A 19,215-nucleotide genomic window follows, 5' to 3' on the forward strand; every position below is an offset into this window, starting at 1 on the left:
CTGGGGGGTGTGAGAGGTGGGTGCGATTAGGTGCACAGTAGTTGATGGGAGCCGCGCGGTAAATTCACGAAGCAAGCCTAGCGACACGTATGCTGATCTACAGTAAGCGTGCCAAGGTTCAAAACAGACTGATCGCAGGTCGCGTCGGATTGACATGGTAGTCGTGGTAGCTACGCCGAGGCTCGGCCGCGGGTTTACGCGCCACGTGGCGTCTCGCGGTGCAGCGTTCGCGAGCCAACAACGTGACAAATGTGACAGCGAGTACAGAAATGGCTACCTCCTCCCTTCCCATTCCACTTTCCTAAGCGGTAATTCTAAGCGAACCGGCTCTATGTGCTGTTAGCCGCCGCCGCCGGCGCGAGCGGTGTACGTGGCTTACGAGCACGTGGGAAAATGCGCGTGCGGAACCACCGTCGGCAGGCGGCAGCCTTTACAGGACTGCTTTCATAATAGATGCCCACGATATACGTCACCGCACGTTGGCCTGCCACGCGAAATAACACACATTCGCGGCTAATTTCGTGGACGATCACCGACGAAGGTTTCAACGCCGGATGACCCACCCCCTAACCGCGATCCGAATTTCGACCCCTATGCGTCGTATTCGGTTTTATGCTTTTTTACTTCCCCTCGTTCACCTGCTAATACCGCTCCGCTACCGATCGATACGGAAATAATGAGTTCATTTAACCGGATTCACCTACATGTCGCGTCGTGCGTCCGTACGATGGGGGTGCGTACATTCTGCGGCGTAAATTGTTCGAATCACGAGTATACATTCCTGGCGATTGCAGTTATTTAAACTTACTTATAAATAGTTTCATTTCTGTATGAAGTTATTACAAATTTTCGGAGATAAATATGTTAGCTTTTCCGGTGGACTTTTATTGAAGTGCGTGGTTTTAAATGAACATAGAGACTATACAATGAGGAATTGAAAATGAAATCATTTTTGTGGTGGTATGTACACACTGTTCGTTGTAAATGGTATAACATTTATGGTGTGCATTCATACCGTATAAATACAATTGTCTGATACTGTGAACAAGATCATAAGAATTTGATCAACCTTTTACCCCTCTAGTGCGTGGGTTCAGCGAGCACAAATTTTTATTTATGAACATTGCTTTCAATACACTAAAATTCTTTTAGACATAATGAGAGTGTTACATGACTACAAAAAGCTAATGAAAAAAAGGTTTTATTGAAACATTCTGAGATGGATGAATGAAAACGAGAAGAATAGGCGTTTTTTCTTCATAGGTTCGCCAGACCATTATTTTGTGTAATCCATAATGAAGTACATAATAACATTCGAGTGCATAAAAATTTCCATTCGCCTGAAACCAGCAGGCTAATAATACTAAGTGTTAGGTTCACCGACGATTCTAGATCTCCGAGTGAACTTTGAATTTCTCGGTCAGAAAATGCGGAACACTATGGAAAACGATCACACTATGGTATGAACAGCGAGTAAGGGACGGACACGTTACCCATGTCGTAAGCTATAACGCCGCGTGCCCCACAAGCGTTTGGAATTGATTTTTCTTATAAGAAAGCGGCAGGTATCAAATTTCAAGAATGCACGGCAATATCCCAAGCACACGTAAACCACCCACCGTATACAAATCTACAAAATATTTAAAACTAAAAAAAAACTTAGGATCGCGTAATTCGAAAGATCTGTTGGATCGTCGAGCAAAGTTGCGATGTATTTGTTTGTAACGAGCGTTCGAGATGTGTATGCGACGACCCGCGAGCGGCGCAGCGGCTGGCAAATTCGAGCTGGCAAAAACGAGACGCGTGAAATCTGAGAGCTGTAGCGAATTGTCTTTGTGAATAGCTGAGCCGTCTTCCAATATTTCAATTAGTGCATTCCAGTGCGCGACACCTCTACCTTCTATTCCATATTTAAATACCTTGTACGCCTTAAGCGTACCGTGCGATCGAAAGATCCCACATAAATAACACAATACCGAGCGAAGTGGGTCACACAAATGGTAAACAGCCTTCAGAATCAAGCCACAATGACGAAGGTACATAAACAAGGGTGGGGATCGATGGTTGGCAATTTTAATGACAAACGAGCAGTGATTAAGGAATGCGATTCTCGTTCGCGCTGCTGGTGACCGAATCGATAGCGGAAAATATTAAACAGTTTAATCCACTTGGCGGGGCAGCGACTCGGTCGCGACAAAATTCATCGAGCAATTAAAAGTTCATCGTTTCGCTTCGATTTGAACAACGAGTGACACGCAAGACCGGACGAGGTGAAAGAGAGAGGAAGAAGGGAGCGAGCGAGAGAGAGAAAGATAACAGATTTATCTGCCGCGATTCCTCGCGCGGCTCATATCCGTTCGACGAAAACCAGGTACCGGCGATAAATTAAAGGACTGTGGGGGAGCGTGACGATTTTTAAAAGCCATGATTTTCCGATGAAAGCTCGCGTTTCATGGTGGCCGCAGAAGGGCGAGCCGAGGCAGGCCGAGCCGCCTGCCCCGTTTAACTGCAACCTGGCAATTACCTGTAGGGCATAATTGTCATCCCTTACGTTTCCCAGGCCGGCATCCCTCCACCCTGCTTCACCTGACCCGTTCTTCATGCTCTTTGCCCAGGGCCACCCCTGGGGCCACCCCAACGAGGCGTCGGGTCACGCGAGGCCGTGCCTGTCGCAGAAGTCCACGCGACAAGCACCGCCACGCAATGCCGAAACAACACCGACTTACCTTACCCTGTATCAGATTTCTAATTACTAATTTACTCCCTCCGAACACCCCCTCGACCTTCCTTGGCTCGACACACACCACCTTTCGAACCCACCTCGACGCCGCGCCAACGACGACAACGGAGTCTCTTTCCAGGTTTCGGCCTCGCGAACTTCCTCGCCAGGCAAGGAATTTATTAATTTTTTCGAAACGTGCGAGCAAGCGGTTCCGTGCACACTCGATATCGTCGGGTCGCCGAAACTTGCGATCCGCGGCAAGTATTTTCAAGCTTTAGACTTACCCGACGGGGGATGGGCGGGCCTCGAGCGATTTGCGACTCTCATGCGACTATGGCCGTCTCGTGGTATTTACCTGCAACAGAAATGTTCCCAGGAATTAGTATCGTGGAATATTACAGTGTCGAGACAGACTCTTCAATTTATTATTATACTGAACTGTGTTCAGTGTATTCATTTTCAAAGTGCACCAGCTACATTGTAAATACATATTTGTGTACATTTTAACACTAAAACTACCGAACACTGAAAACGATTGAAATGTTTTAACTGATAAAAATGACAAGGCTCTATTTATTTCGATTTTGTGCAATTTTTATTGCAATATGCGCTTGGATAAAGAAATTTGTCAAATCATTTTCCACGTAAGCAACGTCATAAATTCAATAATTATAAAATTAAGAAAGTAAAACCGGTCATTTGACCGACAATGGTAGGGTTAGTGTTAATAAAATACGTTTTTATTTTTTCAACTGAAAAGTCTTATTTTTAATGCATTCAAAAATGTACGAGCTGCTTTATTGTACAATTCTGAAACTAACTGTTCTATTATCCGAATATCCAATTAATTCGGATAACCAACATTCGAGTGTACGTACGAACACTCATTTTATTTCTTCTTCTTTCATCTTTCATAGTCCTTTCATTTTTTTCATTTTCCTATTTGTAAGACTATTCAATGAGGCTATACTGTCTTTCGTAATTTCTCCAACGGCTTTAAACGTTCGTCTTTACAAGAAATTATAGATTTTTTAAAAGAGGCGCTTCGAAAGTTTCAGGTTGAAGTATTGAATGTGTGTAGTTCAAATAATTACGTGGGATACTGTCAATCTAAGACCAGTAGTCGAAGGAGGGCCACGTAGATGACAAGGGTGAGGTGTGGCGAAGGGGGAAGGAACGAACGCAGGCATAATTGCGAAAATTAATTATTGCCTTGCACGAATGTCATGTGTCTGCCTGTTATTAGCCTGCGGGCATAATTTAAAGGGAAGCCACTTGTTAGTACTACAATTCTCTTCGCAGTTCGTTCCCAATCTGAACCTGCACGGCAGGTGGTTCATAAGAATAATTGTCTGTTAATGTCGAAATTTTATTGAAAACCAATCAAAAAAATTTTTGATATTTCTGTTTCTCTGAAGCTGAGTATCGTTTAAGAACAATCAAGTTCAAAATTAACCGATAAAATATCCTCAGTTAAAAATTACTTCTTATATACTGCAACAAGAAAGAAAGCTCTGCTACCTCAACGCTGCTATCACTTGATGAAACAATGATAGGACATGAAGATCCTTTATATGAGTAACGATGCTTTGACGACGCTCTGACAGCGGTGCCCGGGCTTGTTTTGACACATGGTATCAAAATTGAATATCTAGCTATTGAATCAAATGAATAGCTGTTACATTAGAAACAATAGAGGGACTAGTCTTCTCAATTCAAGATTGGAATTAAAAAAGGATCTAAGTGCCAACGCCAAAACAATGAAATAAGGCTGAAAGTTCCCTGTCGATTGGTTAGAAGTTTTGATTTGGTTACAAGATTGGTTATACAGGGCGATCTTACAAGTTTTACATGGATTATCTTCGGAATTTTTATTTTGGCACTGACAGCCTTTTTTAATTCCAGTCTTCAATTGTATAGTTACAAAAAGGGTCTGCCTTCCAAGGGATAAAAACAGATCAATACTGTGCGCATAAGACTGCACAACCGAAGTGAAAACTTTTATGAAGATTACACACATGTCTGTTTCTCGCTCGCTCGGCCAAACTCGATTCCCCCGAGTTTACCCGAACAGCGTTTCACCTCGCAGCGTGACGGATGAGACACATTCACTGCTCAGCAATTGTGTATGCGGTACGGTTTGAAGTTCTCGCTTCAAAAAGGGGGCACGTAATGTAATGTTAGAAAATATTACATGATCATAATAGCACCAAATGAAACTGGTTGACTGGAAGAAGACCCTAAGATCACAACAGGCTTGATACACATGAAAAGTCATAATTTACATCTCGAACCATCAAGTATATCAATACCGATAGATGCTCCAGAACGACCTCAATACATCTGAGGGCACTTCAATCTACCAAATCAGAGCTTCTACAGATCGGGAACCGCGGCATCCGCTTCGGCAAACATTATTCCACCGCTTAATCCTAATTTCATAGCGCGCGGGGTAGGGTTTCGCGGCGTATTCGCGATGCATTATCATCTCGCGGCCGGGTGTCTTTGAAGCGGCATCGCAGTCGGGGCACGTTACAACATTTACTTACTGCCGTTTAACCACTTATCACGTCGGATCTCAGGACCCGGGTGCTTCTGCAACGCGCCTAGAGGCAGATTTCCGTGGATAGAGGAACGAAGAGAGCACATCGAGGCGAAATCGAGCGGCGGCAGCGGCGCGGCAGTGGAGGCGGCTGCACGCCATACCGTCGGGGGGCCCGGTTGCAGCCGAGCTGCGGGGGGCGGACAGGGTGAAACACGTCGGTAACAGGTCCGACAGAGAGAAAGAGAGACATCAACCAGCGCATATCCATTACGCGGTGCGCGTGGGGGCGTTTAACGCAGAAGCGTGCGAGTCTGGCTGAGCGAGTATCGGCGTCCTTTATCCACCAGCACGCGTTACACGCCTCGCATGCTTCAAGGACATATCTGCTGGATATCAAGCCGACTACTCGATCCGGCTAACCGCTTACACACCCGGCCACCTGCCCCCCTTCTTCACCTCCTCCTCCTCCTCCTCTCCTTTCCTCGTTTCAACCCTCCCAAAGCTACCCTCTCCTCTCTCTTTCTCTCTAGTCCTTTACACCAGCCGAGTACAGATATTTACAGATTCCAATTGGTTTCGTGATTGCGTCTAAGTGGCTGGATACGCGGGTTTCGACAGACACCCCGCGACCGCTATCAAGCAAGACTGCCCGTAGAACGCGACCCCTGGAAAATCGGGGACTTTGGGTGAGCGGATCGATTACCGAGAATCTTTGGCAAATGTGAGGAATTGACAAAAAGTGCTCGAGCGTGCAGCAATTGGGTGAAACAGCGGCTAGGTGGCGATTCTTTGCTTCTTGGTCAAGTAGTGGTCATCAAGTATTTGATATGGGTCTCTTTTCGTGGAGATAGTTCGAGTTCATGAATATCTGAAGATTATATTAACCCTTAGCACTCGAGTGGTGACTCTGAAACACCACTAAAAGTACTGTACCTATATTTACAATATTGTTTACATTATTAAATATGCTAGTACCTAACCAATTACTAAACATATAAGTATCGTATGAGGTATTATATCAATTTCATATTCATAAAATAGAAAAATAATTTTCGAGTTAAAGTAGCTCCGACAGCAAAGGATTAGTAATAAAACATTCCTGGTTGTTTGATGTATGTGATTTGAACAGTTAGTTGAACCCTTCATCTTGCAACATCGCATTCAACTCGACCAGAAGCTTTCAAACAGAATCTTTAAGGATATTTCGGTCTTGGATACACATGCAAATTTTGTAAAGAAGAAAGCCTGGTTGGAAATGATAGTTGACAATATTTTCGCAATATTTTCATTTAACACAACGACTGTCATCAATCATCCCATAAAAGTCGCACAAAATTAATGTGATTAAGTCATTCTAATGAAAACTGCATAGCTTGTCACAGCAATTGCTCCAGGAACACTTTGAAGTCCTAATGAACTTCAGTTTAAGCATGTATATCATATGAGAAAAATTAATTTTACAGACAGTGAAAGAACCTAATGCTTTGTATAAATCGAATTTAGAGATCCACACACGATGATGTTAATAATCTTGTCAACTTCTCAGTTCGCTTGCTGAAATAATGATCCAGAATCGAGGATCTCATCGACCGTCAATTATCCAGAATTAAGACATTTAACATATTTCGATGTTGTCAGAGAGGCGTTGCTGAAATCCGACGCGAAGCAATGAGTACTAATAATCCGTGCCTGGAAACCGCACGGTACGGGGGACAGCTGCAGACAATGAAATATGCATCTCGTATTAAAACTTTGTGTCGCGCGGACGGCTGAATGAAATCCGTGAAGGATTGATCATCAGAGACCGAAGCGCTCGCGGAGCGTCGTAAATTATGATAGATACGCGCGGAGCGAACCGCGCCCGGAGAGAAAGGGTTGCAGGTTAGGTGAATATGCCAAGGGCCCTTTCTGGCTGGCTCTGATGTGGTCTGCGGCCTGAGCTTAATAACCGTTGGCCCTCGGCCTCCTCAAACAAACGTTTCTAACCATTACGCGCCTCTTAGCCTCTGGCGCCGAAAACTCTTCATGATGACATGCTTAGGAAAAGAAGACAATGCAAGGAATTTTGGAACTAGCCCCTGATACGCCAAACTGATCCACCATCTCTGCCAAACTATTTGAAGATATCTCAGCTCGTTATAAATATAATCACATCAGCATATTAAATATAAATATCGCATTATATATCTTTCAAGCCCTATTCAAGTTGCGTATTTTTCGTTCAAACATGAAACAATTGCAAAACAATGTAGACTGTAATCGATCGAGATTTATGAGTTAGATTCAGTGCTCCTCAACCTTTTTATCGCCGCGGACCGGTCAACGATTGATAATTTTACCGCGGCCCGCTGAGGGGGGAAACGTTGATTGTTTATACTTTAGATTGTTTTGATTTAATAATTTTAATTTAATTGTATTTAAATAATTGTATTTAATGTTCCTTGGGCGGCCCGGTACCATTTGATCCACGAACCGGTACCGGTCCGCTGACCGGGGGTTGGGGACCACTGAGTTAGATCACTGTGTTCGGTCGTAGGTGTTGGAAATTAACTGTTACATTGTTATGCGTTCGGTCAGCAAGGGGAGTGGTTTAATTAAAAGCATCAGTTGGTACGATCAAAGAAAAATACAGGAAACTACCGTTTGTGTAAAAAGTCTCGCAACACCGCGAATTCCGGAGCGTATTAGCGCAACATATCCGGGTGGTCGAGTCTCGCAGGAACTTGCGGAGCCGTTAACGAAGAAGTGCATCGTCCGTGGACGGTTGGTTGAAAAATGCGGGGGAAAAATGTAAACGTTCGACGAGCGAATCAAATGAACGCGGTCGGAAGCATCGCGGTTGGTAAAAAACGGGGTTGATACGTGTCGAGAGGTACTCCGGTATTAAAAACGCGGGCAACAGTCACGAGGAACGAGGTACCGGATTATATCGTTGCCCCGAGCACAGTCGTGTGTAGGAGGCAATGCAAGAAGAGCCATGAAGAGGCGGGGGTGGGCGGCGAGTGGCTCATCGACTGGTACAGGCTAGTACCGATATTACCCTGCACCCCCAAACCAGCCAACTAGCGAGGCAGAGAAAGGGAGAGAACCAGAGTAGAGGAACTAGAGGCTCTCTCTGTGTGTACGCGTGTTCGTAAATGTACAAGAAAGAGAGAGAACAACGGGTGGGAGGAAGAGAGAGAGAGAGCGAGAGGGAAGCACAGAGGAACATGTAAGCTCGCGTAGGTATCCACTTCCCTTCCGCGATCAATTAATTCCGGACACTAATGCTTTTCTAAAGACACACACCTAGCCAGGCTTACCACTCGGATAACCAACAACTATTCCTAGAGCCGTCCGTCCGAACCATCGAATTACACGTCACGCGATTCCATCGCAACTGAGCCGCGTTTCCCTCTCGACGGCTTCTATCCTGACGGGAAAGGCGATCGGATATAAATTGGATAACACTTTTTGAATTGCATCCGCGCTCGAGACGTCGAATTGACGAGCTACACGTAAATCCATTGACCAGCTCCTGTTAAATTCTATGGATCCTTCACACCTCTTTGAGACACGAATTTAAATGCGGTTCTGGTGTTTCTTCGTGTTTAAAGAAGTGTCTCTCGCGGGCATACGGTGGTTCTATTAAAAAAAATAAGAAAAACGAAATGAAAATAATTTTCTTAGTTGACGCTTCAGCATTCACAAAAAGTAGAATTGATTGGTCATGATCAGACTCGCAGACGATTTCTATTCCACATTACGCATAACCGCCAAATATTCAGTTTTAAGTTTTCCGAAAAAGAAGCATTTTTATACACACATTTTCAAATAGAAAGAATAAAAAACTTTTAAATCAAGAACTCAGCCTCAAAATAATTCCACAAGAATATCTACCATTTGAATACCCTATGAAATTTTTGAAAAAATTTCAGGACCACTGTAAGCCAATTTTTTCAGGAAAACAGGATCGACCGATTGTGGCGTGGAATTTGTTCGAAAGTTATTAGCATGTTCCAATCTCCGAGCGATTTTCCCGGCAAACCGCGCCGACCCTCTGACGATAAAATCCGTGGCAGTCCGATATCCTCGAGTCAACGATATTTCCTGGAGGCGTGGGCTAGATTCGTTCGGGAGATGCGCATTCCCAGGGCACAATAAATCATTATCCCGTCCCTGTCTCGCCCACACCCTCGCTATTTTCCGAAAATCGACGACGGCTCCCCGCCTTAATAGGCACCTATCTGCACGTTACTCTACGACTACGGGGCCGGCAATCCCCCTCTCTCTCTCTCTCTCTCTCTCTCTCTCTCTCTCTCTTGCTCTCCGGAGTATTCTAATTGTGAGAGACAGTCCCGGGAAAATACTCGACGGAAGTTTCCGCCGGGTTCGCTTCGCCGGCATATCGCCGGTATTTCAATGTGCCACCAACACTATCCTGCCTGCTACCGACGCGACGCGGCAGGTCTTACCTCTAGGTAACACCTACGCCGTTTCCCACCCACCGAGTCCTCCGCGGCGGAATTAATTCCGAAAGCAAAATTAAGTACCTACGAGAGCTGGTAAATACAGTCGCCGGTAGGTTCCAACCCCGGCTGGAGACTGAAGGTAAACCCTGAGGCTCGTGTCCTACTTCAACCCGCCACCGGATGCATGATTTTCCAAGCTAATATCCTTTCTCACATTGCAGCATCCCATAGATTTCATATATCCAACTTAAAAAATCTTCTGCAACCCTCCAAGAACCTTTCTTCATCCTTTAGTGAACAATAAACAGTTAGCGAAAACTTTATTAAATTAAATTTAGACATGGACAACTACAAGAAATCCTCTTCTATTAAGGAACTATTAAAAATGAAATTGTTCCTGCGAGTCTAGTCACAAAGTACGTACGTCACTCGTAAATGTTACTCAGAAATAGTTGCACAAAAGATATAAGATGCATTAAATCCACTAAAGAATTTATGTTTTAATACAGACAGGAAATATATTACAGGAAATAGATAATACAGTTTCTGCAGACATCTAAATTCACCGCAAACAGATACATTAAAGTGTACAGCCTCAGGTAGAGTCTCGTGATAATTCTACAAACGTAGAGGCTAATACAAAAATATTTTAATAAGATAGTTATTAAACGTTTAGGTGTAGGAACATGTCTATTCCTACTTGGAAAGTGACCTGTACAGGCACTGTATCATGCACTATTGAAAGAACATTTTGGAGAGTGCAAAGGAACATTTTTTTAGCGCAGTATTTCAAAGTGACATAGTTTTTATAAACATTGTGCTGTGCAGTATTGACTGAACAGTTCAGGAACATAAAGAAACGTTTTTTTAGAACAGCGTTTTAAAATCATATGATTTTGAGAATCATCATGCTATGCACTATTGGTAGAACATTTTTTAGAGTCTGTTGGAGCGGTAATTGGACGGCGGCGGCAGTGTGGAATTGAGCAGTGTTTACGATTCCGACAATTACCCGACATGTTTGGTGACAGCCACGTCGCCAAATTCTTTGATAATGCGCGCACCATCGTCGAGGCTTTTGAGAAGTTCCCGAAAGTGACGTTGATCCCTCTCCCGTTACTCGTTGCGAATGTCGCTCACAATTAACCGTCCCGAAGGATCTACCAGCGAGGAAGAACAGAACGGAAGGAGTACCGAGAAAATAGAGGAGAACAAAATGAAGACCGGGCGAGCAAGATAGGGGTACGAAGTGACTGCTACTTGACGGCGCATCTTACATGACAGTCTTTGTACTATCGGATAACTTCTTCCTGCCAATCCTTTGGTCTCCCGCGTTTTCGTTCGTTCCGAGAGTTCTCCTTTCCGAGTTGTTTCACAAAAGTAGTTGCGACAAATGAAACTGGGAAAAGTACCACCGACAAAATCAACCCAGACTTCGTCAGCGTAATCGTTCATTCTTGAAAAAGTGCAATTATACTCTTAAATGCTTAATAGAGTGTGAAGGCTTCGAAGCAAACTACCCAGCAATTACTAAAGTAGTCCACGACTCTTATCATCGTTAAGTGGCCTTTCGCACTGTTGTTTCATTAATCAAGGACCTATACTACTGTCTATCGGACGCGTTTCTGTTATCAAAATTAGATATATTTATTTGAACAAATTTTTAATTCAGCATGGAACTAAAATTAGCAAAATACTGTCCCACTCGCAACCATGATAAGCTTCGTGCAGCGTTACGTTATAGATTCGTGCCAGCTATTATCGATAATCTAAGCAGTCGCGCCAGAAACCTACGTCCACTTAATTATTGATCGAAACTACTTCCTGCAAGCCTCAAATTGTAGACACAGTGCGACATGTCCGTGGTTTGCGTACGCGGAAACATGCTACAGTCAATGAAATAGGGAAATGTCAATTGGCCGACACGTTTCAGATCATTTTCCGCCACTTACAGCTGGTGGCTATATGGTCGCGTAATTGGAAACCGTGATCGAAAGAAATAATTGGCTTTGTTTTCAACGACGGCCGACCATCTTTCCTCCCCGCGTTCATTTTACATCAACACACTTTTCGTCACATTCGCCGACGCTCAACCACCGTCTGAGGAGACCGTGAATGCCCAAACGAAGGTGGTTGCGCCGTAGGCAGGGACAGCTCATTAATATTTAGACGTATTTTGAGCGGCGAGCCACCACCACCATCGCCATCACCGTCGCTAACTCCGGCACCATCGTCGTCATCATCTTCGCCGACGCCTTTATACATAATTATACGCGCGAGATTGGCGAGTGTCGGAAGAGCATCGTCTAAAGATTCCTCGCACACCCTGCCTCGCTACATTTTCGCCACGCAATTCTACGCGACCCTCCAGCCCCAACCAAATAAATATTCTTTGAACCCAAGCCTTAACAATTCGATTTTATTATTTTATCAGCAACGAAAGTGTACTTTAAAATTGTATGGCTTCCGGTGATCTTCTAAAGGAGTAACCTAAAAGTTAACATCCCTTTTGTACTCTATTTACAACCATTAAAAAAATTATTGATGCACATTGTGACATCAATCACTTCCTTTAAGTCAAAATAAAATTCTATTCCATTAGGCAATAAACTAAGTCCGGACATAAAATAAATATAAATTTCCTTGTCTTATCACCAAATATTTGAGCACAATTTTCAATCATTTCAGATATGAACAAAATCATACAGCGATGAATTAACCCATTCCAATTATTAATATAAAAATAGAATTTTATTTTAGCTATTGTAAGCTTCGGGATTCTAAACTACTGATGTCGTATTTTGAGTAAAACATTCACGGTCTAGTAGTAGTTATATTTAGTATGTCAACCTTTTTGTCAGTGATTGTAAAACTTTGCAACTCAGTTGAACGTAGTACGAATTTATTTTTGCCACTATTTATAGGTTCTATTTCTGTCGGCGTTCATGAAATTTCTAGCTGGTTTCACGATGTTTATCGAGCTTAGTCTTAGTATTTTAACTGATAAATTGAGGGTGAGTGTGGAAGATTTTATAGAAGTTCCCTTAGGAATCCCAATGCGGAAGAAAGTACTGAACTATTTATCCTGATACGACATGATTAGAAGGTAGGAGAGGTACGCGCGATGGAAGAGAGAGAATATAACAGTCTGGAAAGTATAATAGAAGTACGGTGGAAATCAATATTTGTGAGCTACCGTTTTAAAATAGACGACGTACGGCAACGTGTATGTAGACAGTTAGTGAAGTTCGTACCTGCAATTTGCAATCAGATGTAACAAAGCATTACGTGTTACCGTAATTCGATAACTGTGTCTCATTATCGGGAATCTTTCATTCCAAGTGAAATAGAATTAGACTTAGAATGAAAATATATTATTGATCGAATACTGACAGAATAAATTTGTGATCTTTTAAGATTACTTGAATGACAATGGAGATAATTATAATTGACCCTCCTGACATTCAATATTAGCTACCATTGTCTCGCCTATGGAGCTCCAGAAAACGTTGAAATCTACCGGAGAAAAGGAGAAATCGTTGAATCAAAAAGTTTCGATAGTAGACGAAAATAGTTTCGTTGCCGCCTTTAGAACCGTTCCCCGTGTAATTTCCCGTGATCATGTCTTATTCACTTGGTTGCTGTTAATTAACCCTTTCCCGTGCCTCCCCAACGCCAGAAAATGTTGATGGAGGATAAAGCAGACAGACTCGAGGGAGCTCAGATATCTTGTCCGCGATATCGTTAAATTTTCCGATCTTAAAAATATCAATCCTTGCACAAATGCTGGCGAGACAAACTTCCACCTATACAATCTATTATTACTGCAACTGTGAATGACTTCGAGATATTTAAAATGTAATAACTAACAAACTTCGCGTCGTTTAGCATTACAACAGTTGGTGATAGATTTATTTGTTATTTGTATATTTATTAGGATAACTTCATTATGTGTGTGGAAAAGTCTCTAGAACACACATTAATTACGACACGTCGCATCGCCAGAACAATCTCGGTAGAGTCGTCAAATCATCAAGTTTATTCCTCCGAAACCGGTTAATTCGGAACCGACCAATTTAGCGACTGCATTCTGAATACTTGCCAATTCCCAGCAACTAAATAACGTTCTAAAACCCGTGAACATTGGCTCCTATCAAACAGCTGCAATTTGACCGATAATACAGGAATTTTGGCAACAGCTCGAGTCGATTGCTCCGGAATAATCGCTTCTCAGAAGATGCAGCGTGACTAACATTTCCACTCGCACAAGGTTATTCATTACTGGTTACCAGGCTTTCGTTTGGCTCGCGTTGATCAGCCAGACAGTTCGGATTTAAGAATCGATGTCCAAACGTTTGTACCATCCTATCCAACTCACAAGACAACCCGTAGCCTTCTCAAAAACATTTTTCTATCATTCACCATAATATCAATCCCCATTTTAATTCAATCACTATTTTCTCGAGTCTGCTGTTTTTGTTATTAACAAAATTGAAGTCAAATCAAGGGAACTTCAATAAATCGAAAAGGGATGATCAAGTAGCTCAAAAAGTGATTGAAAAGCCTGATGAAACACTGTAAAAGTGAACTAGAATTCTTTGCTCTCTCGCTACAGTAATCGAAATCACGAATGACCCGCGAGAATATTGAGCTAGGAGCTTTATTGAAAGATCGAAAGGAGCGCGTAGAATACAGCAAGCTAGCGAGTTTGGTTCCACCGAAAAGTCAGTAAAAAACTACTTTGAACTCTTTAAAAATGAACTACAATCTTTTTTAGGATGAATCAAAATCGAGGATGATCCTTGGGGGTATCGAGACAAGGACGCGGTTTAAGGGAAGATTGACAGGATCGCGTGGAAAGCGGCTGGCTAGCAAGGCCTTCTTTTCTAAAGTCCCTAATCGATTGCCACGGGTTTTAAAGTTTATGCTGCCAGCGCGATGGTCCCCTTTCGCGCCCTCAAGCCGTTCTTCCGTTTAGTTCGCAAAGCCGTCGGCGGCAGGACGAAAAGAAGGAGAAACGGTGAGCAGGACAAGAAGAGAAGGCCAAGGACCGAAAGGAAGCACGCAGCCGGTGGAGAAACAGTGAGACGTCGGGAGGCGCGCAGAGGGAGGGGGCGGTGGAGACCGAGGGGGCGAAGTCTGTAAATTTTCTTACATTTTATGAGCCATCAGAATTTCATAACCTCGAGCCAGTCCGCGTGGTACTTTGCACGGGAAAAGTTTCCGTTGGCTCGGTTCTCTTACCCGGCCGTTCTCGCCGCTCCTTTCTTCCCAGTTTTTCGCCCCCGCGACCGCTTCCTCGCGGCAGAAAGAGAATAGAATCGGAAATAACCGAGGTAGATTGCAGCGCGACCGATGCACGCAGGAATGTGGAAGAAGCGCCGCGAGATTATGGTCTTTGAAGATACCGTTCCTCCCTCCCTGACTTCCCCCCTTGGCTTCCTCTGCGGCTTTCAGCTTCCTCTTTCATTTTGGAACCAGAGGAACGCACGGGAGCGAAGAAATTGGTTGCAGGAACCAAGAGAACGAACATTTTTCACTTTCTAGAATGTCAGAGCGATATACTATTTCCTGAGGTGCAGCATTCTTTGAGATAACTACTTTGAATGTCGGTCTTGTGACCGAATATGTTAGAACGTTGTAAATATGACATTTTCAATAGACTGTCTAGAAAACAATAGATTGTCTTGAGCTTTTGTGTCGAGTTTCGTTGTTCAAAACTCAATCGAGTGAGAATACATTGATTCTTCAACAGCTCATCTTGTACTATTATTTAAATTGATACTATTGTTAAGAATTTACAAAGATCGAGATCCGTATGTGTACTGAAAATGTAGGATCTACCTTCGATACTAAACAGATGTGGCAAAATGTGAAAGCATGAAGCGTAAAATGATGCCGCACTTGTAAGGTCCATCCGTGGGCGAAGTAGAAAATGCGAGTAATGGTCAGACACATTAGACAGCTTCGAAACACACGTACATAAAAGTGTTTCAAACTTGACCACCTCAGAACCATGTTTAACGAAAGTTTGACCAAAAGTGTGAATATAACTCCCTGTGTCAATACATCATGTAAGTAGTAAGAGACTACAAAATTCAACGAAATTAAAGATGAAACAGACCAACAGATCTAAATATTCTGAAGAGTTCAAAATAATCTATGCATCTCATAAGATACTCTGTTATTTATCTTATAACATTCCTCCGATTTGAACGGTCTAGAACAGCGCGAAGTCTGGTTTCTAATCGCCGAACGTCAGAAAGTTAATGAAAATCACTCGTCTAATCGTTTTTCGAGTCTCATTTGTTACAGCATTAACTCGCACGGATAATGGCGGCGTATTAATTGCGCGCACGTGTACGCGGCACAATGGGAACAATACGCTTGACGATCAATGAGCGACGAAGAGTATTAACGCGGCGTTTCTATAACGTTGCCGCGGCATTCTCTCATTCACGGTGCGCGGTGTCACTTTCTCCTTCGATTCATTGATTCGTTCGTACGCGTTTGCCTCCCTATCGGCGTCGCTATTCGTCATTTCGCGGCGACTTCTCCGCCGCGTGTCCCCCGTTTCGTTTTATCTCCGCCGACAGTCTGTCTCCGCTCTGCTCGGACGATTTTCGGCGGCTCGCCGATTAGCCGACTATACACATACACGCGAAACACTATAGTAATCCCTCGACGAAATGCTCGCGTGTCCCGCGGGTCCCGCACTCGCGTGACTGCGTGCTTAAATGGCTTGACGTGCTTGACGCGGCCACGTCGATCGCGGACTCGTTAACTCGTATCTGCCTGACGAGTTCCTTCTTTCGATGCACAACACTGTTTTCTTCTTTGGCTGCGGCGACGACGCTGCACGAGCATTAGCCGCATGGAAATTGATTCAGGAAGTTCGCGGGAATCCCTAAGTTTCGTGTTGTCTCGCTCGGCGTTGGTGCTTTTTGCGTGCTTGATCGTTCTGGACAGTGGTATGCAGCTTTCGAGCCTAATGATGTTGAACTTCTCAGGGTTATGTTCGATCCTTCAAATCGTGCGTTTAACTGCCAGATTCTTTTTTATTATGCAGTTTAGAATCGGTCTGTCCACTTCAAAGGAAAAGAACTGAAAAATTCGTCGCTGTGCCTGTACATGGCCGGTTAATTCTACTGACAACGAACCCCTTACTGTATATTTTGTTCTAACACCAGAAACTATTTTTAAATTCTCCATGTCTACCAGCCGATTGTATCAGTAGATACACCTTAGCCAGTAAATACGATTGGAGTAAAAATGCCCAGCAATAGTCAAACATAAGAGATCAAATGCAAATAATTGTGAAACGATATCGAAATTTCTGTACTCGAATCCTTTCACGAAATCGAGTTCAGCCTACGGCACGTTAAGAATCGTTCAATAAAAATTGTTAAACAAATTCGTGAATATGATAAAAAAAGAAATGTGTATTTTTGGATATTGAATGGTAAGTTGACAGAGTAACCAATGAGGAAACGAAGTGTTTCGTTGGCCACTGTGAAAAATGGCGGTGGTAAACTTCGCCGAGGAGAGCCGGTGCACCTTTTTTTCATTGAAACGAATTCACGAGCGTCCCCCGTAATAGACGTGGTCGGCCTGCTCTCGTCTCTTTCTTCCGTTGGATATTGCTTCACAAGATAGGCTGCGAGTGGGCGGTTCTCGATGCCGTGCAAGCGCCGAGAATAGAATAAAGGTCGTCCTTGCCAGACGATGAAAGCGCAGACCGGCGAGTAGAAGAGCTAAGAGACGCGCTCGTCGGCCATGTTGTCAGAAAACTTTCGTCCTCCCTCTTAAATATAAATATATACGCGAGAGTCGGAACGATAAAGCGCCTTCCTCCCGTGACTTCTACGTAGCTATAGTCCGCATTATCTTGCGGGAACATTTCTGCACGGTCTCCGGATGATTGAGGGAGTATCATAAACGCGCTGGGTGTCGGGAAAGCGCGAAATACTGCCAAGAAAAGCTTAATTGCATGCTCGCTGGAAAATCCTACAAACAGGAGTCTCGAAAAGGAAACCGTTATCAAGACCATAAACATTCTAGACATATTGAAGCATTTTCAATGTTTGACAACTTTTTGCATTGATTCTAGTAGCTTTTAGTACTTTTAATAATTTTGAAAATTGGAGAGATTTCAATTCTTATTGGAAATCCTTGTTTCATGTAACTCTGTGAGTCGAATGGTAATATTTTAAAAAAATTGTCTATTCTGAAAGGGTAGTTTTTGAACAGATTGTTATCGCGCCTCATCGTGATTTTCAGGTATTGTTTGGTAATAGGTCCTGTTTAAAATATTACACGAGCTCTCCTTTTGATAGCGACTTCTAAACGACCCAGAATTATCTCGTTCAAGTCAATATAACTTGGACCGCATTAGGTGCGCGTGTATCTCGAGGTCTTTATCTCCCTTCATCACGAAACAGTTTCGCCCAATCGGCACTGGCAACACGCGCCACGAAATAATTGCAGTCATTCCGAACCATTCGGTTTATTGGCCGAGATAATCTCATCGCCTCCAGTCCACGTTTTATCCATTTCGTCGTAGTACGTGACGTCCGACCGACTTAGAAAATTTTCTCGATCGGAAAGACTTTTCGAAAACAGAATCGACAGGAAAATCGAACTATTCAGCCATAAAGGGTCCTTGGTTTCTCTCAGCTTAAAAGTAAATGAAGAAGTAGTGCTTGTACAACATCATCGAACAGTAACTAAGCATGAAACGACGTTGTCATTATAAACGGTTGAGGAAAACTTAATTGTACATTTAACTTAATTTAACAATTGTACATTGTACTATATAAATTAACCGCAGCTGCGATTAATTAATCTTCAAACAAGAGCTGTATTTTGTAAACACTGAAATAAGCCTTTTGTATCCATCCAGCATCCCTCCTAACAACTTCCATTCATGAAACTAAAGGAAAATGGCATGAACGTGGACTAGAATTCAATTTCACCGGAGAATCGATCGGATCATTGGAACACACTTTTCGAAATCAGCGTCGGCGTCTATTCCGAAGCAACGATCACCAAGAGCCAAGGCAACGAAATACCGAGCGTTTATGGTGCACGGTACACGGTTCCCATGCACAACGGAGCAGAAGCAGTAGAAGTGTCCGACAATGTTCAGCCAAACAGCACGATTGAACGAACGACGCGGCGCGGCGGTGAATGCGAGCAAGCGAGCGAGCGAGCGACGTTGAAGGCACACGCGTACACGTATGGTGCCAGTTCACCGCGAGACGGCTGGCGATATTTCACCAAGGCAAATCGGGTGAAATGGTTCAGAAAGGATCGAATCATCCGCGTTTTGGTCGAGCGATCCGAGCACACCCCACTGTCGTTGTCTTTATCTTTTATCCCGGGTTGTTCCCTTTCTTCCTGACTTTCTACCTCGCGCACAGGTGTTTACCCGACCGTGCGCGCCCGACACACTACTCTTTCCCCTTTTTCCCGGACTGCTCGTACGATCATCGTCG

General features: G+C 43.5%; 1 protein-coding gene across 8 annotated transcripts in view; it reads right to left on the bottom strand.

The window, feature by feature from the left end:
• The window catches only part of LOC143207473 (uncharacterized), a 398,430-nt gene that overhangs the window by 216,235 nt on the left and 162,980 nt on the right, over nucleotides 1-19,215 (bottom strand). For 3 of the 8 annotated variants that reach the window (XM_076420992.1, XM_076420993.1, XM_076420991.1), the window contains exon 2: nucleotides 3,007-3,077. The exons of the other annotated variants lie outside the window; for them this stretch is intronic. The gene's annotated coding sequence lies outside the window, so the exon portion shown is untranslated. The remainder of the gene's footprint in view (nucleotides 1-3,006; nucleotides 3,078-19,215) is intronic. 8 annotated transcript variants of the gene reach the window in all.

This window comes from Lasioglossum baleicum, chromosome 3 (assembly GCF_051020765.1).
Source record: "Lasioglossum baleicum chromosome 3, iyLasBale1, whole genome shotgun sequence".
Lineage (NCBI taxonomy): Eukaryota > Metazoa > Arthropoda > Insecta > Hymenoptera > Halictidae > Lasioglossum > Lasioglossum baleicum.